This window comes from Canis lupus, chromosome 15, assembly GCF_048164855.1.
Source record: "Canis lupus baileyi chromosome 15, mCanLup2.hap1, whole genome shotgun sequence".
Taxonomy (NCBI): Eukaryota; Metazoa; Chordata; class Mammalia; order Carnivora; family Canidae; genus Canis; species Canis lupus.
The window spans coordinates 58,702,100-58,729,611 of record NC_132852.1 but is presented as its reverse complement, the minus strand read 5'-3'; the positions used below and the strand labels follow the sequence as shown (position 1 = coordinate 58,729,611).

Genomic DNA, 27,512 nt, shown 5'->3' with positions numbered 1-27,512 from the left:
GTCTGTTTTTGTGCCAGTACCACACTGTCTTGATGACCACAGCTTTGTAGTACAACCTGAAATCTGGCATTGTGATGCCCCCAGATATGGTTTTCTTTTTTAAAATTCCCCTGGCTATTCGGGGTCTTTTCTGATTCCACACAAATCTTAAAATAATTTGTTCTAACTCTCTGAAGAAAGTCCATGGTATTTTGATAGGGATTGCATTAAACGTGTAAATTGCCCCGGGTAACATTGACATTTTCACAATATTAATTCTGCCAATCCATGAGCATGGAATATTTTTCCATCTCTTTGTGTCTTCCTCAATTTCTTTCAGAAGTGTTCTATAGTTTTTAGGGTATAGATCCTTTACATCTTTGGTGAGGTTTATTCCTAGGTATCTTATGCTTTTGGGTGCAATTGTAAATGGGATTGACTCCTTAATTTCTCTTTCTTCAGTCTCATTGTTAGTGTATAGAAATGCCACTGACTTCTGGGCATTGATTTTGTATCCTGCCACGCTACCGAATTGCTGTATGAGTTCTAGCAATCTTGGGGTGGAGACTTTTGGGTTTTCTATGTAGAGTATCATGTCATCGGCGAAGAGGGAGAGTTTGACTTCTTCTTTGCCAATTTGAATGCCTTTAATGTCTTTTTGTTGTCTGATTGCTGAGGCTAGGACTTCCAGTACTATGTTGAATAGCAGTGGTGAGAGTGGACATCCCTGTCTTGTTCCTGATCTTAGGGGAAAGGCTCCCAGTGCTTCCCCATTGAGAATGATATTTGCTGTGGGCTTTTCATAGATGGCTTTTAAGATGTCGAGGAATGTTCCCTCTATCCCTACACTCTGAAGAGTTTTGATCAGGAATGGATGCTGTATTTTGTCAAATGCTTTCTCTGCATCCAATGAGAGGATCATATGGTTCTTGGTTTTTCTCTTGCTGATATGATGAATCACATTGATTGTTTTACGGGTGTTGAACCAGCCTTGTGTCCCAGGGATAAATCCTACTTGGTCATGGTGAATAATTTTCTTAATGTACTGTTGGATCCTATTGGCCAGTATCTTGTTGAGAATTTTTGCATCCATGTTCATCAGGGATATTGGTCTGTAATTCTCCTTTTTGGCGGGGTCTTTGTCTGGCTTTGGAATTAAGGTGATGCTGGCTTCATAGAACGAATTTGGAAGTACTCCATCTCTTTCTATCTTTCCAAACAGCTTTAGGAGAATAGGTATGATTTCTTCTTTAAACGTTTGATAAAATTCTCCTGGGAAGCCATCTGGCCCTGGACTCTTGTGTCTTGGGAGGTTTTTGATGACTGCTTCAATTTCCTCCCTGGTTATTGGCCTGTTCAGGTTTTCTATTTCTTCCTGTTCCAGTTTTGGTAGTTTGTGGCTTTCCAGGAATGCGTCCATTTCTTCTAGATTGCCTAATTTATTGGCGTATAGCTGTTCATAATATGTTTTTAAAATCGTTTGTATTTCCTTGGTGTTGGTAGTGATCTCTCCTTTCTCATTCATGATTTTATTAATTTGAGTCTTCTCTCTCTTCTTTTTAATAAGGCTGGCTAATGGTTTATCTATCTTATTAATTCTTTCAAAGAACCAACTCCTGGTTCTGTTGATCTGTTCCACAGTTCTTCTGGTCTCGATTTCGTTGAGTTCTGCTCGAATCTTTATTAGTTCCCTTCTTCTCTTGGGTGTAGGATCTATTTGCTGTTTTTTCTCTAGCTCCTTTATGTGTAAGGTTAGCTTTTGTATTTGAGTTCTTTCCAGTTTTTGAATGGATGCTTGTATTGCGATGTATTTCCCCCTTAGGACTGCTTTTGCTGCATCCCAAAGATTTTGAACAGTTGTATCTTCATTCTCATTAGTTTCCATGAATCTTTTTAATTCTTCCTTAATTTCCTGGTTGACCCTTTTATCTTTTAGCAGGATGGTCCTTAACCTCCATGTGTTTGAGGTCCTTCCAAACTTCTTGTTGTGATTTAGTTCTAATTTCAAGGCATTATGGTCCGAGAATATGCAGGGGACAATCCCAATCTTTTGGTATCGGTTCAGACCCGATTTGTGACCCAATATGTGGTCTATTCTGGAGAAAGTTCCATGTGCGCTTGAGAAGAATGTGTATTCAGTTGAGTTTGGATGTAAAGTTCTGTAGATATCTGTGAAATCCATCTGGTCCAGTGTATCATTTAAAGCTCTCGTTTCTTTGGAGATGTTTTGCTTAGAAGACCTATCGAGTATAGAAAGAGCTAGATTGAAGTCACCAAGTATAAGTGTATTATTATCTAAGTATTTCTTCACTTTGGTTAATAATTGATTTATATATTTGGCAGCTCCCACATTCGGAGCATATATATTGAGGATTGTTAAGTCCTCTTGTTGAATAGATCCTTTAAGTATGATATAGTGTCCCTCTTCATCTCTCACTACAGTCTTTGGGGTAAATTTTAGTTTATCTGATATAAGGATGGCTACCCCTGCTTTCTTTTGAGGACCATTCGAATGGTAAATGGTTCTCCAACCTTTTATTTTCAGGCTGTAGGTGTCCTTCTGTCTAAAATGAGTCTCTTGTAGACAGCAAATAGATGGGTCCTGCTTTTTTATCCAGTCTGAAACCCTGCGCCTTTTGATGGGGTCATTAAGCCCGTTCACATTCAGAGTTACTATTGAGAGATATGAGTTTAGTGTCATCATGATATCTATTCAGTCTTTGTTTTTGTGGACTGTTCCACTGAACTTCTTCTTAAAGGGGAATTTTAAGAGGCCCCCTTAAAATTTCTTGCAGAGCTGGTTTGGAGGTCACATATTCTTTTAGTTGCTGCCTGTCTTGGAAGCTCTTTATCTCTCCTTCCATTTTGAATGAGAGTCTTGATGGATAAAGTATTCTTGGTTGCATGTTCTTCTCATTTAGGACCCTGAATATATCCTGCCAGCCCTTTCTGGCCTGCCAGGTCTCTGTGGAGAGGTCTGCTGTTACCCTAATACTCCTTCCCATAAAAGTCAGGGATTTCTTGTCCCTTGCTGCTTTAAGGATCTTCTCTTTATCTTTGGAATTTGCAAGCTTCACAATTAAATGTCGAGGTGTTGAACGGTTTTTATTGATTTTAGGGGGGGATCTCTCTATTTCCTGGATCTGAATGCCTGTTTCCCTTCCCAGATTAGGAAAGTTTTCAGCTAGAATTTGTTCAAATACATATTCTGGCCCTCTGTCCCTTTTGGCGCCCTCGGGAACCCCAATTAAACGTAGGTTTTTCTTCCTCAGGCTGTCGTTTATTTCCCTTAATCTATCTTCATGGTCTTTTAATTGTTTGTCTCTTTTTTCCTCAGTTTCCCTCTTTGCTATCAACTTGTCTTCTAGGTCACTCACTCGTTCTTCCACCTCGTTAACCCTCGTCGTTAGGACTTCTAGTTTGGATTGCATCTCATTCAATTGATTTTTAATTTCTGCCTGATTAGCTCTAAATTCTGCAGTCATGAAGTCTCTTGAGTCCTTTATACTTTTTTCTAGAGCCACCAGTAGGTGTATAATAGTGCTTCTGAATTGGCTTTCTGACATTGAATTGTAATCCAGATTTTGTAACTCTGTGGGAGAGAGGACTGTTTCTGATTCTTTCTTTTGAGGTGAGGTTTTCCTTCTAGTCATTTTGCTCAGTGCAGAGTGGCCAAAAGCAAGTTGTATTGGGAAAAAGAGAAAAAGAGAGGAGAGAAAGAAGGAAAGAAAAGAGAAAGAGAAAAAAAAGGGAAGAAAAAGGAAAAAAAAAACGAAAAAAAAAAAAAAGAAGAAGAAAAAGAGAAAGAAAAAGAAAGGAGAAAAAAAGGGGGTGGGGGATGGAAACAAATCAAAAAGCAAAACAAAACAAAAACAAAAACAAAAACAAACAAACAAAAAAAAGAACCACCGGGGAGTATCTTCTGATTCTGTGTTCTTTAAGTCCCTTGGCTTCTCCTGGAAGTTGTCCGTCTAGCTGGTGTTCTGGGGGAGGGGCCTGTTGTGCTGATTTTCAGGTGTTAGCAGTTGGGGGAGCTGCTGTGCCCCTGCCTGGTGCAGGGCTCAGGGGGGTTGTTTACCCCGTGAGGCCGCAGGAGGAACAGCCCCAGTGGCGGGGCAGCTCTGGAAACCTGGATTCAGCTCCGGCAGGAACTCCGTCTGCAGGGCCTGGAGGCTCCGGGGCGGGGCCGCTGATCTGCTCAGCTGGGGCAGGAGCGTCCTCGCTGTCCTGGGCCCTCCCGGCCTCTGCCTGGCCCGGGGGAGGCGGGATCCTGGGCTGTGTCCCGGCGCCCTGTGCTCCGGAGCCTGCGCTGGTGGATTCGCGCTCCCGGGCCGCGCAGCCCCCTCCGCGGAGCCGCCGCCCGAGCCCCTCCGAGCTGCTCCTGGAACCGCGCAGCCCCCTCTGCACGGAGCCTCTTCCTCTGCCCGAGCCCCTCCGAGCTGCTCCCGGGGCCGCGCAGCCCCCTCCGCGGAGCCGCCGCCCGAGCCCCTTCAGCTGCTCCGGGTCCCGCCGGGTCCCCCGTGCGCGCTGCAGCCCTTAGGGAGCTCGGCGCACTCTCCTGGGCGCGCAGTTGCTGTTACTGTCCCCGGGAGCCCGAGGGCATCCTCGCCCTCCTGGGTCCTGCTCCAACTCCCCGCGAGCCCCTTTCCCCCGGGAAGGTCGGTGCAGCTCCTGCTCCTCCGGGACGGGGCTCTCCTGTCCTGGGGTCACTCGCCCCGGCCTCAGCCCGGCTCCTCGCGGGGCCCCTCCCCCTTGGAGGCCTTTTGTTCCTTTATTTCTTTTTCCCCGTCTTCCTACCTTGATAGATGCGCGAACTCTTCTCACTGTAGCGTTCCAGCTGGTCTCTCTTTAAATCTCAGGCCGAATTCATAGATTTTCAGGATAATTTGAAGGTTTTCTAGGTAGTTTGGTGGAGACAGGTGATTTGGGGACCCTACTCTTCCGCCATCTTGCTCCCTCCTAAGCATTTTGACTGAAGCTGATTTGAAGCTTCAAATACAGCCTCTGCAATCAGAAAGTCATGCTGAGGGACTTTAGAATGATCATATTCAATAACAAAATTTTAAATATCCATTATACACACACACACACACACACACACACTACCACCACTATCACCTCCCAGAAGGACATTGAGCAGACTGGGGCTTCAATTTTTAATATTGGAATCATACATGAGTAAGGCAAAAGAAACTCTATAAAGAATAACGGAAACTAATAAGTATTGATGTATAAGCTTTCTAATTATTTATGCTTTTTTTTGTTTAAATAAAAAGCAGAATCGAACGGCTTAAAAGTAAACTAAGCACTATGGTACATACACTTTTGCTACCCATCTCCATTACTGATGGATATAGCATCTTGGTCTGTAGGCACAGAGGTTCAGGATAAAATAATCACTTTTGAATTACTAATTTTTAAATCTCTAATCTTAAAGTAGTGAGAAATGAGATGTAACTATATAATAATATATCCTTATGAAGATTATATGATAAAAGAGGTTTACACATTAGCATTTGAATTCAAACACCATTGAAGTTTTTTGAGCTAAGATTATGTCTAATGTTGGAATAAATAAAATGCACATTTTTAGGTTCTGTTGGAAATGGGATGTTAAATGTCTGAGGGCTACAGCGAAACCAAGTAATAAATGATCAAATCAATAGGAAGATATCCCCTCAGTCAAAAAGGCTGATGTGAACAGGCTTCCAGTTATGGGATGAGAATAAGTCACAGGAATAAGGAATATAGTCAATGATATTGTAACGGTGTTGTGCGTGACAGAGGGTAGCTACACTTGTGGTGAGCACAGCATAATGAATACATTTGTTGAACCACTATGTTGTACACCTGAAACTAATGTAACACTTGTGTGTCAACTACACTAAAACATTAATTTAATTTAAGAAAATGAAAGCTAAAAAGGAAATATTCAAACATGAAATTAATACTGAAGGGATTAATTTCATTTGTCAATCATCCTTGGGCATTTGGGACAAGAGGTCAACAGATACCTTTGAGTCAACAGGTATCAACACAAGAATTTCTGTCAGAGAAGACACAGGCTATGTAGGAATGTCTGCATGTTACATTACACATGGATGATTTTGACAATGGAGTAGAGAGCAAAGCAATGGCTGCTTGGTGAGAGCTGACTGTTGAGACCAAGGAGTGTCTAATGATGTTAATGGGATATTCTGTCTCTGGTTTCTGGGCCTTTTCAGGAGAGGTTGAGTGAGTTAGGATGGGGGCTGTCAAAGGTGAGAGGAATCCAGAGGTCTGTCATAGGAATTTTTCATAATAGTATTTCAATTAGTTATAATATGAAGGCATTCTCTTTCTTTATAATGATAAATAAATGACTATAGTAATAATGAAAACATAACTAAATCCTCTCTATTCTTAATACCTACCTGTCTAATCCCAACCCTGGGCAGTGCTTATTTAAAGGCAATAGTCATTATGTGGAACTGGTAAGTAGGTTGCAAAGGTTTTTCAGTGTAGAAATACTTCTTTTAAACATGTATTATTTTCATCAACCAAAACCAAAAGCAATTATTTTACAAATAAAACTCTGCTTTAAAAGCCTTTGGTTTTACACTAAATGGAAAGAAAACATCTCATTTAAATGTATCCCACTGGCTGTTGGGCTGATCAACTGGGAAGTTATTGCAGCAACCCCATGCAGAAGTGGAATTTGGTGGAGATGGTCAGAAACAGCTGGACCCTGGATATACTGACGGGAGAGCCTTCGCTGATAAGTGGGATTTGGGATCTGAGGCATGGTGAGAAGAGTCAAAGAGGAAGCAAAGTTTTTGAGGCAGCACAAATATAAAAATGGAGCTGACATTTACTTTGTACATAGAGAAAGCTGAGGGAGGAACATTTGTTTTTGATGGATACTTTTGTCTTGAACAGAAAAAAAAAAAACAAAACAGCTAAAATACCTGTCAGACTATGAAGAGGCAGTTGGGTCTGAGGCTCCACAGAGTGGACAGAACCAGAGACACAAGTCTGCGAGGCACCAGCATCCAGGTGGAATCTAGGGCCATGAGACCAGATGAGAGCTTGAGGTACTGGATGCAGACAGAAGAGAGAACACTCCCAAGGACTAAAACCTGGGGCTCTCCATTATTTAGAGATGATGAAACTAAGGAAGAACTTGCAGGAGAAGGAGCAGTAGGGGTAGATCAAAGGAGAAGAGGAGGAGGGTCTGTGTCTAACATGGATGGGTAATCAAGGTGAAGACTGAGAATTCTCCATTTGACTTAGCGACATGAAGACCCCTTCCTCCTTGATGGGAGCTGTTCTGCTAGGGATGAAATCCTCTGGAACAGGTTCAAGAAAGAATGAGGCAAAACAATGTGAAGGCCATGATCAGTACTATTTTAAAAGGAATCAAAGAAACAAGCTGTTAGTTTAATGAGTTGGGGAATGTAATTAACTGAAGGGAAGGAGAACAAGTTGGGGATGTGTGAGGACAGGAGAAGATGGAGCAGGGCATGCAGCCCACCTGCAACACCAGGGGGCCATGAGAGCTCAGTGGCCAGGAGTTTAAAACAAGACCAGTCAGGATAGCAGTGTCCTTTCCCCCAGGGGAGATGCAAAGTTCTCAGAAAACTGCACTTAACCAGCACGGGTATTTTTCTGAGCCAGTATAATGGAAATAGAGGGGAGCAAATAAATCAAGGATGATTACAAGGAAGTCATTCTAATGCTAGAACATGGAACTGAAACTGGGTGGAAGAGATGTGAGGGCATGAGGGAACCGAGTCCAGGAAAGATGTATTTTTGTTACAGTTGATTTAGGAAACTGGAGAGAATGAGCAGCAAACTTACGGAGTGTTTGTAGTTTATGGCAATACTGAGGTCTCGGGGCTGACCTTGGAAGTCGCTGGTTATGTGGCACATCGAGGGATCATATCAGCAGAGGAGGGAGGGTCCAATAATTAAGAGACAGAGATATCCTCTGAAGGATATGACAGGAGAGTTACAGAGCATGTGGCAGTGATCCAGGTATTGAAGTCTGCAAAGACGAAGAGCTAATGGGCCATGGGTTCATATATATCCACAGTAAGAAAAGGTAGAAGGTGATATAATTAGCTTCAACACTGGGGCAGTGGAGGGAGGGAAAGGAGGTTTAGGAAACTGCTTATTCATCAAATAGACACACAGCGGGAAAAGCAGTTTTGGAACCACTTCAAAAAATGTAAGTAGTATGTGTTCTATAATTATTAAGATTATGAAAGGTATGATCGTGGTATTAAGCATTTTAATCAGATTTTTCTTTGGGCACACAAGCTACTGCTTGGCTGATTCCATGATCTTTGCAACAAAGATCAGCCAAGCTGGGCTAACTTGATTAAGAGACTCCTGTAAATTAAGTCCCATTACTGGCATAACCACCACAGGCATTTCACAGAAAACCGATTTTGGGGAGTTGGGAAAAGGATCTGATGGGTGGTCAGAGCATGTCTTTTATTTTTCATCATGTCTTGCAATTAGAAGAGATCATTAATAATAAAATCTACATATCTCAGCCTGTGGTACAGGACACTTGGAGCCTGACCTTTAAACCCTTAGCAACTCCTACTCAATCCAAGCACCTGTTTGTATTCCATGACTGGTCAGAAAAGTAGCTCAATCAATCCTTATCTACAGATAAGTTCTGACAAAGGACTTGGAATCATGACTTTTTTCTTTTTAGCAAAGTCATATACAGCAAAATTGTATAAAAATCGCCATTAGGGGCGCATGGGTGGCTCAGTTGGTCAAGTGTCTGCCTTCTGCTCAGGTCCTGGAATCAAGCCCTGGATGGGGCTCCATGCTCAGTGGGGAGTCTGCTTCTCCCTCTCCCTCCCACCATCCTCTCCACTTGCGCTCTCTTTCTGCCTCAAGTAAATAAATAAATAAATTTTTAAAAATTGGTATGTATTTACAGTCAGAAAGCTCTGTTCCAAACCAACAGTAAAAAAAATATTTTTTTGAGGGTTTACAAAAAATATGTTCAAGTATTTACTGTTTTGGAAAACCATATTTACTTCAAGTAAGATGCTACAGGTGGTAATTCTGATGTGTTTCTCTGTCCATTTCCGTGAATTAACAATTCACCCTATATGTGAAGAAGGTATTACACACATAAGTACAGTTCAGTTCACTTAATTATTTGTGACTATGATCTACTTCGATGGGGTCAGAATCAGTGATCCTGCTCATCCCTTCAGTTTGATGAGTCTCGGTTAAAGAGACTGTACTGTCAGGATCTAAACAGGGTCTGAACATCACAGGAATGAGACGTGTGCGTGTTTGCTTTTAATATGGAATGATCCTAAGTTCAGGATGATTATAAGTTCATGGTAAAAAGTTGCTTCACGGTCCTGGAATACTACCGATTGTATCTGTAGTATAAATAATATAAATATATTGTCTATATTATTGTAGATAATACAGATAAAATTAGTACCATTTATATCAGTACATATATACATGTATATATTTATATCAGTATCTGCAATTTAGGCCCAGTTTATAAATGTATTCTTTTTTAATGAGATAAAGTTGGTATATAACATTACATTGGTTTCAGATCTACAACATAATAATTCAATATTTGTATATGCTACAAAATGATCACTGTAATAGATCTAGTTGCCATCTATCAGTTACCATATAGCTGACCCTTTACCCATGTCATACAATCCCTAAGACACTTCCCCTCTGATAGCCATCAATCTGTTCTCTGTAACCAGGGGTTTTGCTTTGTTTCTTTTTTCAGATTTCACATATTAAAAAAAAATCAAACAGTACTTTTCTTTCTCTGACTTATTTCACTTAGCATAATATACTCAAGGGCCATCTATGTTGTCACAAATGGCTAGTCCTTTTTATGGTTGAGTAGTTCTTATATATACATTATATATTTTATGAATAATAAATATATAATAATACATAATAATTAATACATAAGTAAAATAAATAATAATAAATATAATATATACCGCATCTTCTTTATTCACTTATCCATTGATGGACACTTCAGTTGTTTCCATATGTTGCCTATTGTAAATAAAGCTGCTGTGAGCATAGGGGTACATAGATCTTTCCAAATCAGCATTTTTGTTTTCTTTGGATAAAAAAAACCCAGAAGTGAAATAGCTGGATCATATGATAATTCTACTTTTCATTTTTTTGAGGAACCTCCATATTGTTTTCCATAGAAGTTGTGAGAATTTATATTACCATCAATGGTATATGAGGCTTCCCTTTTCACCACATTCTCTCCAAAATTTATTTCTTATCTTTTTGATAACAGCATTCTAACAAGTGTGAGGTGATGTTTCATTGTGGTTTTGATTTGCATTTAGTGATGCAAATTAGTGATAATTAGTCATGTTGAACCTCTTTCCATGTGCCTGTTAGCCATCTGCACATCTTTGGAAAAACGCTTATATCTGTCCTCTGCCCATTTTTTAATTAGATTTTTTGCTATCCTTTGAATTGTTTCCGTATTTTGGATATTAACCCTTTGTATGATTTGCAAGCATTTTTTTCTCATTCAGTAGGCTGCCTTTTCATTTTGTTGATGATTTCCTTGCTGTACAGAAGCTTTTCAATTTGTTTAACTTTTGCTTTTGTTGCTTTTGCTTTTGAAGCCAGATCCAAAATTTCAATGCTAAGACTAATGTCAAGGAGCTTACTACCTATGTCTTTTCTAGGAGTTTTAGTTTTAGGTTTTGCATTCATGTTTTCAATCCATTTTGAGTTAATCGTTGTGTATGGTGTAAGACAGTGGTCCAGTTACATTCTTTGCATGTAACTGTCCCATTTTCCCAACATCATTTACAAGAGATTGTAATATCCCCACTGTGTATTCTTATCTCTTATGTCATATATTAACTGACCACATATGTGTGGGCTTATATCTGGGCTCTCTATTCCCTACCATTGATCTATGTGTCTGCTTATATGCCAATACCATACTGTTTTGATTACTATAGCTTTGTAGTATAGTTTGAAATCAGGGAGTGTGCTACCTCTAGCTTTGTTTTTCTTTCACAATATTGCTTTGCCTATTTGGGGTCTTTTGTTATCTCCCCCAAATTTTAGAATTATTTGTTCTACTTCTTAAAAAAAGCCATTGAAATTTGATAGGGATTTCACTGAATCTATGGATAGCTTTGGGTAGCATCGACATTTTAACTATATTAATGCTGCCAATGCATGAACGTGGATATTTTTCCATTTATTTGTGCCTTTATCAATTTCTTTCATCAGTGTCTCATAGTTCTTAGTATATAGGTCTTTCACCTCCTTGGTTGAATTTATTCTGAGGTCTTTTATTCTTTTTTGACTCAATTATAAATGGGATTTCTTAGTTAATTTCCTTTCCTTATAGTTCATTAGTTTACAAACATGCAACAGATTTCTATATATCAATTTTGTGTCCTGCAAATTTGCTGAGTTAATTTATTAGATCTAATGGTTTTTTGGTGGAGTCTTTAGGGTTTTCTATGTGTAGTATCATGTCATCTGCAAATAGTGACACTTTTCCTTTTTCTTTTCCACATAATCCTTAATTTGGATTTCTTTGTCTTGCCTGATTTCTATGGCTAGAACTTCCAATACTCTATTGAATCAAAGTGGCAAAAGTGAACATCTTTGTCGTGTTCCTGATCTTAGAGGAAAAGCTTTTTGCTTTTCACAATTGAGTATGATATTAGCTGTGAGTTTGTCATACATGGCTTTTATTATGTTGAGGTGTGTTCCCTCTATACACATTTTGTTGAGAATTTTTATCATAGATGTTTAATTTTGCCTTTTCTGCTTCTATCATATGATTTTTATCCTTTGTTTTATTCAAATGGTTGTGTCATGTTGATTGATTTGTAGACATCAAACCATCCTTGCATTCCTGGAATAAATTCTATTCAATCATGGTGGATGATCCTTTTAATATATTATTGAATTTAACTTGCTAATACTTTGTGGTCTAAGGGAAAGGACCTTAGTCAGTATCCAGTTTCAAGCTGATTGGAAGTTATACCCTCAGGCATCAGCTTTTAAAGTATGCAAACATCTACACTCCTACAATTATAAACCCTGCTAACTTCCAGATAAGAAGATCTGGAGATGTCCCCCATGCAACAGCTGCAAGAATCAGGGCTTCAGATAAGTGTATAAGTTCCTTTGTCAGGCACCAGACAGCAATGAATAGTTCAAAGATGGTATCTCTCTGTCTACATTACCTGAGAGCACTCTGTAGCCTCTAGAGGACCCCTGAAGCCAGTTTCTCAGGTTGAAGCTCCAGGACAGATGGGTCTTTTCCACAGGCTGACCAAAGGTATGTGTTCAAGTCTACTCTCTGTGCAGTGCTCTGGATGTGGTAGCTCAGAACTGTCTTTCTGATTATTATAATCCAATGGGGCCCAGGAATGCGAGCCTCTGGCCACCAGGGTTAGGTGACCAAGGGGCTTTATCTGTGTGGACTATGCTCACCTGTCAACTTTACTGAGGCTGTGGTTAGTGCTGGTGTGGGGGTACACCTGTGGCTTTAGCAAGACCATCTCTGTGTGCCCACCTGCACTAGTAAGGTAGAGAGAGAGTGCTAAAATGGTGCTCACCAGCACCTTGCTCCTGAGGAAAGTCTCAGTGGGTACCTGCTGTTCTGGTAAATGCTTTAAGATTAACAAATCAATCTCCTTTCCATAATATCCAGTCATCATTCAAACTGCTGCTTTTGCAATGTGTCCTGGGATAAGTAAGTCTGGGATAAGTAAGTCTGCATGTTAGCCCCTCACAAAGAGTATCTCAAATCACCATAGCCCCCAGGGTCCTCTGGCTGTAAGCCCCATTGGTTTCCAAAGTCAGATGTTTTTAGGGCTTCATGTCTCTACTACAGGTCCCAAGAATTGGGGTGCCCAATGTGAGGCACAACCCCCTGATACTCATGGAGAAGCTCTTTATCCATTATATGCCTCCCTATTGTGTGTTACTGCACCAGAGGTGGGGTTTCCAGCAAGAACACATCTCTGTCTCTCCTACCCATCTTGATGTGGCTCTTCTATCCCTTCTTGTAGAGGGAGCTGTTCTTTTTCAGCAAGAATTATTCCATTCTTGGAATAATTTGCTCAAAAATAGTTTGCTCAAAAATGAAGAGAGCAAAATAGCCCAAAAATGTCTTTTTAAATTTTTTTTAATTCTTTTCCAAATAAATATCATTTAGTTGATTTGGGAAAAACAAAAAGATTTGGTGTGTCTGTGGAAGGAGGTGAGTTCAAGGTCCTATGCTGCCATTTTGGACCATCTCCCCAACCCTCTCCCTCTCATCTTCCTCTCTCTCTTGCATGTGTGTATAATATATATATATATATATATATATTATAATATATAATATTATATATACAGTATACATATACACACACACAAGGCTATATCAGATATCCTGATAGTTTAATTGTGCAATTTAGATGTGAATAAATATAATATAATTTATATTTTAATAATTTTAGATAGAAAGTGGGTGAATTTTGAATAGAAATACTGATAATCAGGCAGCCCTGGTGGCTTAGTGGTTTAGCACCACCTTCAGACCAGGGTGTGATCCTGGAGACCTGGGATAGAGTCCCACATCAGGCTCCCTGCATGGAGCCTGCTTCTCCCTCTGCCTGTGTCTCTGCCTCTCTCTCAATCTCTCTCTCTCTCTCTCTCTCTCTCTGTGTCTCTCATGAATAAATAAATAAAATCTTAAAACAAAGAAATACTGATAATCCTCCAATGTCAAATTTCTATATAGAAAACAAACTGTAATGCCTATCATCTATTAAGATTTCTCTATAAAATTATATCACAGTAATATTTCCTACTTCTGTATCGATATTTCTATATATACACGAGTTACTATGAGAAACATGGATATCAGAAAATCCTCAGTGTAAATTAACTTTTACACTTGATCTTAGCCAAAAGGCTGAGAAGCGAATGTAAATTAACTTTTAAAATAACATTTAAAATGATACTAAACACTGCTTTTCAAAACACCTACTCATTTGTTACCTGCTAAACCGACAATGAGTCAGTAATAGCTTAATTCAAAGCAGTGATAATATATAATTCATAAAGGTCAAAACCAAACTCTTTGAGAGGAGATTCTATCTATGTTCCCCTTAAGTGTATTCTACACTCCAGAGACAAGCTTTTCTGGAGCAGCCCACATTACAATTACCAGTGATTGGTTTATTCTCATCTATTAGAGATGAGCTGAGAAAACGTTTCCTAACCTTTCTTTTGTCATGAGTTTTGTATTCTCGAAGACTAGATTACAAATATTGACACAAATTTAGAGTACTCACCTACAAATTAATGTCCGCAACTGACTTTTATGATTTAAATTCTTGACTGCTCTCAGAAATTGTTCATAATATTTGTTATTGCAGCACATAATTTCCAACAAATATTTTCTAATGTCAATCATTCACAATGTAAAATCTATTCAGAAAACGAATACAGTATCAGTATTTCAGAATCCCTTTTGAAATGTATCCACTTAAAGAGCCTTTTTGGATGACTTTCACCTGTCCATTCCAGCATCCCTGCTGCCAATGGCAAGCCATCAGAATGTGACAGACTCAAGTTATAAACATGAACATCCTTCACTGTAGCGTTCGTTATTCACCGTGGTCAAGATATGGAAACAACCTAAGTACCTGTCAATGGATCAACAAATAAAGAAAATACTATGTATTTATATACTATACTATATATACTATGTAGTATATATATATATATATATATACACTTTATATTCTATAAGTATATAAGGTATACTTATATATAAGTATATGTAAGGATATATAAGTATACAGTATATAAAGTATAAGTATATAAAGTACTATATAGCATATATATACTTTATATACTATATACTTATATATACTATATATATACTTATATATAATATATATATATATACTTTATATACTATATACTATACTATGGTACTATATAGTATATATACATATGCAGTGGAATATTCTTCAAACCTAAATAGGAAGGAAATTCTGTGATTTCTGACAATCTCAAGGGCATTACACTAAGTGAAAGAAGCCAGAGAAAGACAAATATTATATTGCAAAATGAACATGTAGACTCTAAAAATAAATAAATAAACAAAAAGCCAAACTTATAGAAACAGAAAATGGAATGAATGGTGGTTGCCAGGGGCTGAGGGCTGGCAGAAATGGGAAAAGGTTGGTCCAAGTGTGCAAATTTTCAGTTATAAGATAAATTAAGTCCCAGAGATCTAATATGCAGCATGATGACAAAGATAACAATTCTGTATTGTACGCTTGAAAACTGCGAAGATAGCAGATCTTAAGCATTCTCACCACATGCAGAAAAGGGAACTATGTGAGGTGATGGATGTGTTAATTAACTTGATTATGGGAATCCTTTCACGGTGTATACGTATAACAAATCATCACATCGTTAACACTTTAAATATGTTACAATTTTATTTGGCAATTATACCACAATAAAGGAAAAAAAAAGCAAACATCTTGACTAGTGTGCAAATGAATACCACAGTGTCTCTTCTGGTCCTCCATAAATATTGTTGAATAAACAAATTAATAGATAAATCTCTTGAAAAATTCAGGGAGCAAAGGAACACACCCTATTTCTAGCTTTATTTTGCTCGTCTGCTTTATTCCTCTTGACAGTACTGCAATAGTTAATGAGTTCACTCTCATGTCAAAAATTGTGATGTTCAAGAAGTACTGTGGTGGCTCAGTTGGTTAAGTGTCTGACTCCTGATTTCGGTTCAGCTTCATTGGATCGTGCCTTGGGATCTGTGCGGGGTATGGAGTCTGCTTAAGGTTCTCTCTCCCCCTCTCCCTCTGCCTCTTCCTCAGCTGATTCTCTTTCTCTCAAAACAAAACAAAACAAAACAAAACAAAACAAAACAAAACAAAAAACAACTATACTTAATACTTTAGAATGATTTCATATGGCTGAGGAATTTTTTAAAAACAACACCTCAATAGAGATGATATTTTAACATACAGTACTCTCATTATACCAGACTTAAATAGCGTGGATTGTTGCCTTTATTTCTGGCAATATGCACTTTATGAATGGTGCAATTTATAATTTTAGACAAGTTAATTCCATTAACAAGTTTAGTGTTTTTTTTTTTTTTTCACTTGTCCCTAAAATAACATTGGGATTATTCACAAACATGAATTTGTACCTTTTTCTAGCTGGTAGACCTCTGCTTCTAAGGTTCCTTTGATACAATGACTTAGGTGGGAAAGGAAAATTGACTCCTTTTGTCAGTTTTTAATCCAACACAGAAAATGGCAAAGCCAAGACACAAGAGAGAGGTGATGGCATCAGATTAGTGAATTCAGAGGGATGGCAGCTAATGAGTCTTCTAGGGGTCCAACTCTGGATGCACGCTACAGACTCATGTGCTGCTTGGCCCACACCTGAGCCCAGATGAAGAAAAAAATCTGGGTGAATTCTCCATAGTAATATTGGTAGTATATACTACGCCAATACCCACAAAAATGCTGGTAAACAACCTAAAACGGAAGCTCCAGCTGGGTATATTGGCTAATCCTGTATTCCCAACAAATATAATAAAGCTTCCAGGAAGCTTCAAGCCAAATTTCAAGCTCAGGCACAGGAAATATATTAACTTCTGCTTTCCCTTTTTCCCTTGGCCCCACTTTTCAATCTTCATTGGGAGGAGGCATTTTATAAATAAAGTCATTAAATAAAAATGAGTCATCCTGCCAGACAGTGTGCTATGATGCAGAACACAGAGCTTGCTTTCCCCCTCTTTTTAATATTCCAACCAAACATTAAAAAAAAAATCTCTGTATAACCCCAGCCACTGGTCTGTGTCTATGCTGCAGAATATAGGGCCCCACACAGCGGAAATGCTGCCAGGAGGAGTGAGGGGCCCCCATCAGCAGGCAAGCAGCGCGTTCCTGTGGTGCGAGTTTGAAAGCTTTTCAATCTGTGAGAAGGTGAGCCACAGGGAACTGGTTTGCAGGCTGGAAGATGGCAAGACAGGCAGGGGGTAGAGTGAAGATAGGAGGGCAAGGATTCTCTGCCCTGGGAAATAAACACTCACTCTGAAACCTTTCATTTGAATGACTATTTGTTTACTTGTTCACATCTTCTCTCATATGGTGGTTGCAGATTCAATGTTTGAAAGCTGCTGGATTTTTTTTTTTTTTGTAATACTGGTTTTGAGGGAAATGTTTCCTCATAGGTTAAATATGTTCTATTTTTAGAAAACAGGCTTTGAGCCATGGTATTTGAGTCCATTTAGTAATGTAGTAATGAGCACTTTCAACACTGAGCGTAGTAGAATTTTGATTTTCTATCAGACCCCTGTAGGTGTAAAAAGCACCTGCTTTGGGGGGGGGGCTGCTTTAGGTTCCATTCTCCAATGAGAGTCAGGCTGGTGCTCCCAGACGTGGAGGCATTGGCCTAAAGCTATTCATTTACCTTTAGATACTATCCTGTTTTGTAATACAGTAAAAGTTGGTAATTTGTTCTATTTTCTTTTCTAGAGAAAGTGCCTTCTGTCTTTGAATGAGTCTTACTCTATTATTAGCAAGTGATACTGAAAAAGTCTGTTTGCCAGTCAATTGTTTGAAATTCAGGTATCTTTTGCTCTTTTGGTGTAAAAACATGATGCTGATGGACTTGATTCCTAGGCCAACTCACAAAGATTAATTATAGTCACTGCTTCTAATTTTTTGACTATTGTAACCATAGGAAAAATCATTTATAATTCTATACTAGGGTTCTAGGAAAACGTTTCCCCACTCCACTCGGTGACGGCCCCCAAAATAACAAACTGTGCCAGATGGACAAAAGGAGATATTCTTGGAAACATCTGACTTTACTAGCTCACTGCATATCTATGTCTATTTAAGAAAAGTTATATTCCAGTTCATATGTTCTGAATTGTAGAATAAAGGTCAATTAAGTGAGAACCAGAACTTTCTCGGTGCTATTAACATAGATAGATGAGTCTTTAATCAAGTATTCATATATCAGAAACCTCTTGTTCAGTAAAAGATGTGCTTTCTTCTCCTTTTACCAAGGAAAAGCATCAGAAATCAAAATTTCTGATTTCCCACCAATGAAATTTTCATTGTGAAAATCATCAGGATATGGTTTTGAAGAAATATTATTCGTTTCAGAAAATAAATAAATATAATTGAATTATGCTTTCCACCACTTTGTGAAACTGTGGGCATCAGCATGTAATTATTATGCAGTATAAGTGATTTTTATGGAACAAAGGAAAGAAACTACCTAGAGCAACATGAATTAACTCTTATTTCACTATGTTGCTAATTGACTTCCCTTATTCATCAAACCGGCTTGATAGCAAACATTTCATAATATTTGCATTAACTTTTGTGCAAACTTTAAATGGCACCGTTAAAAAAAATCTTTCCCCAGATTTTAATTAATCTTGAATATTTAATATACTTTTGCATAACTTAAGCAAAGGCTTATCTTTTTTTCTTGCCTCGGGCTCCTTGAACTTTAATTAGTATGCATCATATCTTACAAATTTTGGTGTTGCTTTTAAGGAGCAATAATTTTGATCCATTTAAACTCACCATCAACAGATATGGGTTCCATATAATAATAATTACACTGCAAAAGGAAAGAATAAAAATGAGAAAAGAAAGAGAAGTTTTCAGAAATTCAACTTTTTGTTTGTAGGTGTTCTCCAAGATGTCAGAGATGAGTTATAGTAGTTCTAAGTATTTCTATATTATATCTGTGATCCATATCAGTTATTCAGGTGAAATAGTAAAAAAAGCAAGGATTATAATTAATACAGAGTATAAAATTATATCTTATTCAAATGCTCCAATACCTGTCCTGCTGGTCCTCTCTCAGAAGGAAAATTGATACCGGTCTTTTGAGAGGGGACAGCAGCTCTTCTTCTGTGAGAACAGAAGGGCAGGGCAGGGCACCTGACTCAGGAGCATCTAAACCACAGATTTAAGATGAGAGCCTTGAGAAAAAAGATACATTGAGCCAACACGTTTCCTTTCTAGCACTTGAAGTAAGAACCTAAAGAACAACTGGCCAGCTAATAAGAGCTGAGACAAAGGGGTTGTGAAAAATAGGGGTTGTGAAAACCCAGTAGGGGGCGCTGTGAAAAATGACAATGTATTAGTTTGGATGGATTCAATTGTAAATAATGGAAAAGACAATAGAATCTGCCTTCACAAAAACGGAAATGTATTGGCTCAAATAAGGGATAAGTATAGAGGTGAGTGTAGATTTGATCAAGTAACTTAACAAAGTCACCAAGATTCTAGCTTAGATTCTATCTTTGCAAGGGTTCTCCACTTTGTCTCTGGCCTAGGGCTGCCAGGTGTCTCATGACCCCAGATGGCTTTCCAGGATGGCTGGCCTCAATCACATGCACCTGCTGAAAGGTGTCTGAGGCCACAGTGGTAACTGAAGACAGATTAGCTTCTCTGAATCCAAACAGAAACTAGAGGTTGTTGAAAAGGGACAGCTTGGGGGTTGCCCACAGGAAACTGGTTGCTGAGAAGGCAAGCCTTGCATACCCATCAGAGAATCTGAGAGAACAAAAACTATATAAGCAAAGCCGTCCTCTTGGTTTGGCAGTTAAAGGGGAGAAATGAGTGCATTATAGCTCTCATATGTTAAGACAGAGTGGGTGAAGACCAATGAATTTATGCCTTTAAAACTGTTTCGAATCAAGAGCTTCTGCTCATTTCAGTCTCAGTGAGCTCTGCACCTGTTGAGTAAGGTGATCATGAATCTTGGCTTATTTAGCGTAGGACCAGTTCATGCCTGTTGTATTCCTTTGATTCTGGAAAGTGGCACAGTTTCCTGGCAGATTATGTGGTCATCCACTGTTATGACACCTACTTTTGAGTTTCTATATACTTTTCCCTAATTGTTTCATGTATAGCTTTATGACTAATTATCTCTATTTGGACTAGTTTGAGTTGGTCTCTGTAGAAGATATTTCTAGCAGGAGGGAGTTCCAAGCTAAGTGGGAAGCAGGGCAGTGCCTTCTACTAAGGAGAACTGAGGTGGAAGAGTGAGGGTGAGGGTCCTGCAAGCAGGGTCATAGAGTACTCTGTGTGACCGAGGGGGAATCTGGAATATTGTATTCTGGTGACAAGTGACAGAGCATGGAGTTTCCATGCCCATCTTGGGTTCTACCTCCATCAATTTTGAGCTAGAGATTTATATTTCTCTATAAATTCACTAGAGTCTTTCCTTCCCTCCCCCCCACTTTATTTATAATCTAGAACCCTGATTTGTACAGTTTCTTATAATGAGTGGTCGAAATGAAGACATAGTTGTTATAGAGAACAAGCATCTAGGAAATGAGTCAGTCAACAAGTATGGAGAAACTATACATTTATATATTGTTATATGGTTTGTATCCTTTCCACATGTAGAGACCTATAGTGACTTGCTGAAAAACAGCTTTCTGTTTTCCTTTCTAATAGTAACATAAGTCTTAGCACTCTAGAGACAACAGGTGATTCAGGTGAGAAACAGAAGTACTTCATTTTTGACTAGTTGCTACAGTCTTCCCAGCACCAAGCCAGACAACTTCATATATTATCATTTCTATATCATCTGCTTTGGTTTATCTTCCCTGGAAATGATAAAGAAAACATGCTTCTTCCTTCTCTTACCAGCCGCACCACTTCAAAGGCCCACCTCACCAGCGTCCCCTTCCAACCATCAGAGCCGCACATTCCACACACCTGGGAGCTAAGATGCAGAGCCCACAGCTCTGGTGTACTCAAGGTGTGGCTCGTGGACCAGCAGCACTGACAACACCTTAGAACTTGTGAAAAATGTAGAAACTGTCTTCACTGCAGACCCACTGAATAGAATCCAGATGATTCACAGGCACATGATAGATTGAGAAGTGCCTCACTAATACATGTGCTCTCTAAAAAAGGAGCAATTGATTGTTTTCCTCCTATGCCTTCTCTCCACCCCATGTTCACCTGCCCATGAGTCTGTGTCTCCAGCAAACCCCTCCATCACTCACCCCTTTATTGAAAGCACTCCTCGTGGCACAGCTATGTATCTTTTAGACTCTAATTTTTATACCCATCTGTTTGAGCCACGCTATGGCATTCTCAGCTACTCTTGGCAGTGTTTTCATACGGAAATGCTGTGTTGGAACAAACTCCTCACCTTGCCTGTTCTCCTCCAGCACTTTTGTACACTCAGGACTACAAAATCCAGTTTCTCCATGCATTCCAAGCACTCTCCAGGAAACTTACGAGACCATTTTCCTTTTCTATCCAACTTACTGAGAAAAGAGAAGAATTTAAAACATTATTTAATTCTGAATGATTATTTAAAAATACTTTCTGTAAACTCCTTTCTGATGTACCTACCCACTTCTAGGATTTTCTGACCACTGATTCAGATAAGATGGGTGGGGAAGAAAAAAAACAGAAACATTTAAAGAATAAATGAGTTGAAGTGAGTCTTCCTTCCAATGGGTAAAATCTGATGACTCACTTCTTCTGGAATGTATACAGTTAAAAACAATCACATGCACACATTCTAGAAGTTAGTGACTTCTGTGGACTATGGACTAAAACACACATTCTTACAATTTTTTTCAGCATTCTGAGAATTCTGAGCATTTCTCAGAATTCAGCATTTCTCAGAATTCAGCAATTTCTCAGCATTCTGAGAATATGTGGCACCTTCCACTTCAGCCATATCACATGCCTTGGTTTAAACTGTCCATTTAAAAAAATAAATAAGCTCTTCATTTTTCCACAATAGCCTTGCTCCTTATCATCCTATGCTAGCTTTTCTGTCTTTGACGACCAGTTTTAATCCCATTTCTTCCATAATACATGGCTGAATTCCTTCATCTGAAATTATCCTTTTCCTTCTTTGTACTTTCAAAACCTTCTTGTTAGTGTAGTACTATCATATTCATTCACTGATTCTATCAAAAATATGTGTTTTGGGACACCTGGGTGGCTCAGCAGTTGAGTGTCTGCCTTCGGCTCAGGGCATGATCCCAGGATCTAGGATCAAATCCCACATTGGGCTCCTTGAGAAGAGCCTGCTTCTTCCTCCACCTATGTCTCTCCCTTTCTCTCTCTCTCTGTGTCTCTCATGAATAAATAAATAAATAAATCTTTTAAAGATATATGTGTTTAGAGCATATCCCCTGTCAGGCACTGTGTTAGGCACTGCAGTCACAATGGGGAGCATGCTCAGGTCTGTTTCCCATTCTTACAAAGTTTAAAATCTAGAAGAGGAGGTAGAAATGTAATGATAGTCTTGAATGTGTGATTTTAGAAGTTTAAAAGAACCTGACCCAGTTTTTGAAGGCCTGGGATGGCCTCTCTGGGGAGGTTATCTTTTAATTGATCAAATGGAGAGGAAGGTAAAGGAGAGGTGATGAATGGTGAGACTGGAGCAACTCTAGATCCAGGGCATAGCACAGGCATGGGCCACTGAGAGGATGCTCCAGGCCCCGACTGAAGGCAGAGTGGCTAGAGGGTGTGGAGGATGGTGTTAATATGGAGAAGGAGGCATGGGCCAGACCGGAAGAGCTGAGATACTACTTTTAAAGATCCAGGTCTCTTCCCTAAGTACGACACACAGTTACTGATAAATTTCAAGTAGGAGAAATTTACACAATCAGGGCAAAAACTAGCATATATACCTGCCTCTGTCATTCCATTACAAAATCTTTAAAGACAATGGCTGTATCTCATTCAACCTTGAATACCCCAGAATGTCTACTGACTAAGGCTGAAGCCTCATAAATAAATTGATTTTTGAATAGTTGGAAGAAAAATACAAAATATATAACTCCAATACATTATACAACTATTGCCTCTTAGTGCAGCCTTCAGCCCAGCGCCTGATTCTGGAGACCCAGGATCGAATCCCACATCGGGCTCCCTGCGTGGAGCCCGCTTCTGCCTCTGCCTGTGTCTCTGCCTCTCTCTCTCTCTGTGTCTCTCATGAATAAATAAATAAAATCTTAAAAAAAAAAAAAAACTGCTGCCTTAATTTTTTTCCTGGAAGCATACTTTAATGTTTTTTTTTTTTTTTGTAATCAACTGCTATTTGTTTATCTCAAAACAAATTGTCCTCTTCCACCTCAGTAACACACCCCCAAGTTTTAGTAGGCACAGACTACCTAGAATGAGACTAGATTTCCTATTCTATCTTGTAACTCACTGTAGTCAGGACTGAATCTGGCTGATGAGATGAGAGTGGAAGTGTTGCATGGAACTTCTGAGAAGCTATATTAAAAGGGGAAGTGGGCCCTCTTATTTTCTTAATGAAAAGCAGATGAAATATCTGGAGTTCTAGCAGTCATTTTATGACCAGGAGAGTGGAAATGACGAGCTAAGGAAATTGGAGCAAAATGTTAGAGTTTGGATCTTTATTTTTGAGAGTCACCATACAAGCTTGGATTGTCTATTATCAGACATCTTACATGTAAAATAAGAAATTTCGGATTTGTCTGAAAAAACTATAATTGGATCTTTGTTCCTAGAACCTGAAAGCAATTTCTAATGGATACTCAACCGTTTACTTCACAGATGTTGATTTATACACATTTGAATGAATGACAGATATTTTAGCAGAAGGAAATTAATCTTTGAAACAAGAAGTTCTAACTTGTGCTCAACTAAAATATTGTCTACTTAATTTAGGCCTCTTTTTTATTGAAAACTTTTTATTTTATTTTTAATGAATAGGGAATTAATATTCAGGAGAAAACCAACACATCTGGCTTCTAAGTCTGTAAAGATTTTCTCTGGAGATGGTATTGCAAGTAGATTTAGGGCTTAAGGAAACTTCAAACTAATTAAAAGGGACTGTGAATTTCAGAATGATGCCAGTTTCACAGACCTTCTGGGAATCTCCATTGTCTCTGAAATAAAATAATTCTAAAGGACAACTTATTGAGTCTTATCAGAAGTTGCATGAATCTTTTAAGTCACCTTTGGAAAAGACCAGTATAGGAGCTGGAGAGCCCTTTTTGGCTGCGAAGCACCTAGAGATTCTAGATCAGCATTGTCCAAAAGAAATGCCAAGGGAAGCACATGTCATATGTAATTTTAAATTTTATGATAACTGCATTTAAAAAGTAAAGAGAAAGAGGTAAAATTGATTTTAGTAATATACTTAATATAAAACCAAAAACAATTAAAATTATTGAGATATTTTATATTCCTTTATCTGTACTACGTATTCATAACCTAGGGTGTATTTTATACAAACAGCACAGCTCAGATAGAAGCTTCCTCTATTTTAGTGCCCAGCACCCCCATTTGACTAGTGAATGCATACTGGACAATACGGCTCTGGTCTCCACCACCTTCCTCTTTATTTCACCATGTCATAACCTGTGCTTTTTTTTTTTAAGATTTTATTTATTTATTCATCACACACACACACACACACACACACACACACACACACACACACAGGTAGAGACTCATGCAGAGGGAGAAGCAGGTTCCATGCGGGGAACCTGACGTGGGACTCGATCCCGACTCCAGGATCACATCCTGGGCTGAGGGCAGGTGCTAAACCGCTGAGCCACCCAGGGATCCCCACCTGTGCTTCTTTTAACTTCCTCTCTTTGACCTCCTTCAAACGCTCAATTGCTACTACTAAAGCTCACCATTTTCTAGATCCCAGCAGAAACTTACTCTGATATACCCATTACTAAAAAAAAAAAAAAAAAATACTCAGTTAAGACACCTTTCAGAGACTTGTGAAGGTAATTTTGTCTGCCATGCATGCCTTTTCTCTCTCTGAAATCAGTTTTTCTTTCCCACCAATACCTTCCTGACCTCCACATCTAATGAGCTTACTCCAAATCCTATAACACCTTGGATTTACTCTTTTCCATCTATTTGTATCACTACACCAATAGTTTAGGCTCTCACCACCTCTGCTCAGATCATCAGAGCAAATGTCAATAATGCAAAGTTTATTTCCCTGCAAGTCCTTCAATAGTTCCTGAATTGCCTAGAGGATAAATTAAAATTTTTCTAGTAGACCTTTTCCCAATATGTTCTCCCTAAATTTCTAGCCTCAGACCTTCACACTAAACCTCTAGCCTCCTACTAAGAACTGTCAATCTCTGGAAAGTCCTACCATAACTACTTGAGTTCCCTGCAAGTCTCTCTGTTCCTCACACCCATGGTCTTTTGTACGTGCTTCCCATCCAGCTGGAATGCCCTTCCTAGGTATCTGCAAACGGCTCCTATGTGCAATCTCCTTCATCCTCATTGAAAACCCCAAAAGATAATATAGAATATATATAGAATTATAGCTGCCATCCCTTGTTTATACTTTCTGTTTTTTTTTTCAATAATTGTATTTTTTTAATGCCTGTCTCTTACTAAAGAGACTAAATTTATGTTTTATCCATCAAAACTAACACTACCATTGACACATGGTTGATAATCAATGAATGACTGTGGAATTAATGGGTAACTGAATGAATGAATGAATGACCCCCTATGCAAACTTTCCGCTCTAGTTAGTCTAAATGGTCACTTCAGTGTTTCAGAAATAGATGGCACGGTCATCTGTGTCTCTGCACTTCTGCTCACCTGCTTTCACGTGGCATGTTTTTTTCCTTTCTTTCTTGTCATGAGGCTACACTTCTTCTAAAGTCTGACATTCTGCAAAGCCTCCTTCAGCCGCTGTGGCCCCCAGCAGTCTTCCCCTTCAGTACCTTCCCTTAGAAACCTTTCTCTGCAGTGATCCAGAGCACGTGCTTCTTAATATAGCTCTTAAACAAATGTTATGAATGTTTCCTATTCCCCTGGCTAAATTCGTATATTCCGTGAGAAGAGATTCTATTCTGCATCTTTTGGTAGGCCAGTGGCAGTGCTCTGACCCACTCAGGAGATTAAGAAATGTCTCTTGAGTTAATGCACTAGAATAACCACGTGAAAGGAATGAAGGGCCTCTTGGTGCATGGTGTGTCTAGCCAACTTCAGAAATGTCACTCTTTACAATGTCAGAGGTTTTCCGCCCCCCTTTCGTTTTTGAATGCTTAAACTTTCAAGAAAAAAACAACAAAAAAACCCAATTCACTTTGGTATCACATTGATTTGCCCAGAGAGGGTCATCACAGGAGTATGTCCATAAAAGTAATTTGCATGTTGATGAAGTCATTTGGGGACCATGCCAAAGACCCCAAGATCAGGAAACCACTGGACTGAAGTTTATTTTTATTTATTTTTTTATTTTTATTTTTTTGGACTAAAGTTTAAAAGCAGTACTTGGGGATGCCTGGGTGGCTCAGTGGTTGAGCATCTGCCTTTGGCTCAGGACATGATCCTGGGGTCCTGGGATAAAGTCCCACATTGGGCTCCCTGCGTGGAGCCAGCCTCTCCCTCTGCCTGTGTCTCTGCTTCTCTCTGTGTCTCTCATAAATTAATAAATAAAATCTTAAAGAAATAAAAAAATAAAGGCAGCATTATTAAAGGCAAACAAAATTAATCCTATGAACAAATGATGTATGGCACTTAGAGTCTATCCTTATCACAATTTTAGGTAAATCCATTTAAACCAACCTATTTGCTAGTTAAGAAACCCTTTTAAGATATTGCATTTTATTTGTTAAAAATTATTACAGATTCACTCTTAAACCACAGTCCACACAAACAGACACACACACGCACACACATTCCCCACCTCTTCCAGCTGCATTCCTCCCTTGCTCATGTAACATTCTTTTTGATGTGAGCAGAATTTGGTAAACAAAATGAGATTCAGACTCTAATAAGTTCCTCAATGAATTCATAGACACAGATGATGAAGAAGTATTTATCTGTAATACAGCAATGGGCGCCTTACAGAATTTTAGACAATGTTATCTAAAAAGCTAAGCTTCTTGCCCTTTTGAAACTAGTTTCAGGTAATATGAATGCAACCACAGAAAGAGGAAGTACTTCTGTTCAATTAACAAGTCAAATAAAAATGATGGCAAGTCCCAAGTCTTAATAAAAGTGTTTTTTGTTTTTTTTTTTCCTGGCATAGAAAAATCTATGACTCCTTTCTCCTTCCTCTCCAGTTATGGATCATTTAAATAGCAAAGGGAAAATTTCAAAGAAAATACCATTTTTAAACTCCTATAAAAAATAGACAATAGTCTTTAATGTTTACTTCTGATTTATGTTTTAATGAAAGTAGAAAATGTCCCACACCAACATACTAGAAAGCAATGTGACTTCAGAGTTCTACCTCCCTTCCTTCCTTCCTCCCTCCTGCCCTTCCTCCCTCCTCTCTCCTGCCCTGCTCTGTCCTCCTTCCCATCTCCCTCCCTCCTCAAGTTCCTCCTGCACCTTCTCCTCCACTGCCCTTCTCCCCACTCTCTCCATTATTTGGAATGAAGAAAGCAAATGAAAAAAGAAAAAGTGAATTCTAATCTCATTTTTTTCAGATTAGAGAACAAAGTCTTA

General features: G+C 38.8%; 1 protein-coding gene and 1 long non-coding RNA gene across 7 annotated transcripts in view; both read right to left on the bottom strand.

Annotated features, from left to right (window-relative positions):
* CNTNAP2 (contactin associated protein 2) overlaps positions 1–27,512 on the bottom strand; it is a 1,976,111-nt gene that overhangs the window by 807,693 nt on the left and 1,140,906 nt on the right. The window lies entirely within an intron of this gene.
* Positions 18,485–21,567, bottom strand: LOC140605319 (uncharacterized). Its single transcript, XR_012008034.1, has 3 exons — positions 21,432–21,567; positions 21,226–21,343; positions 18,485–18,666 (listed from the first exon to the last, which is right to left on the bottom strand). It is a non-coding gene; the product is annotated as an uncharacterized lncRNA (long non-coding RNA).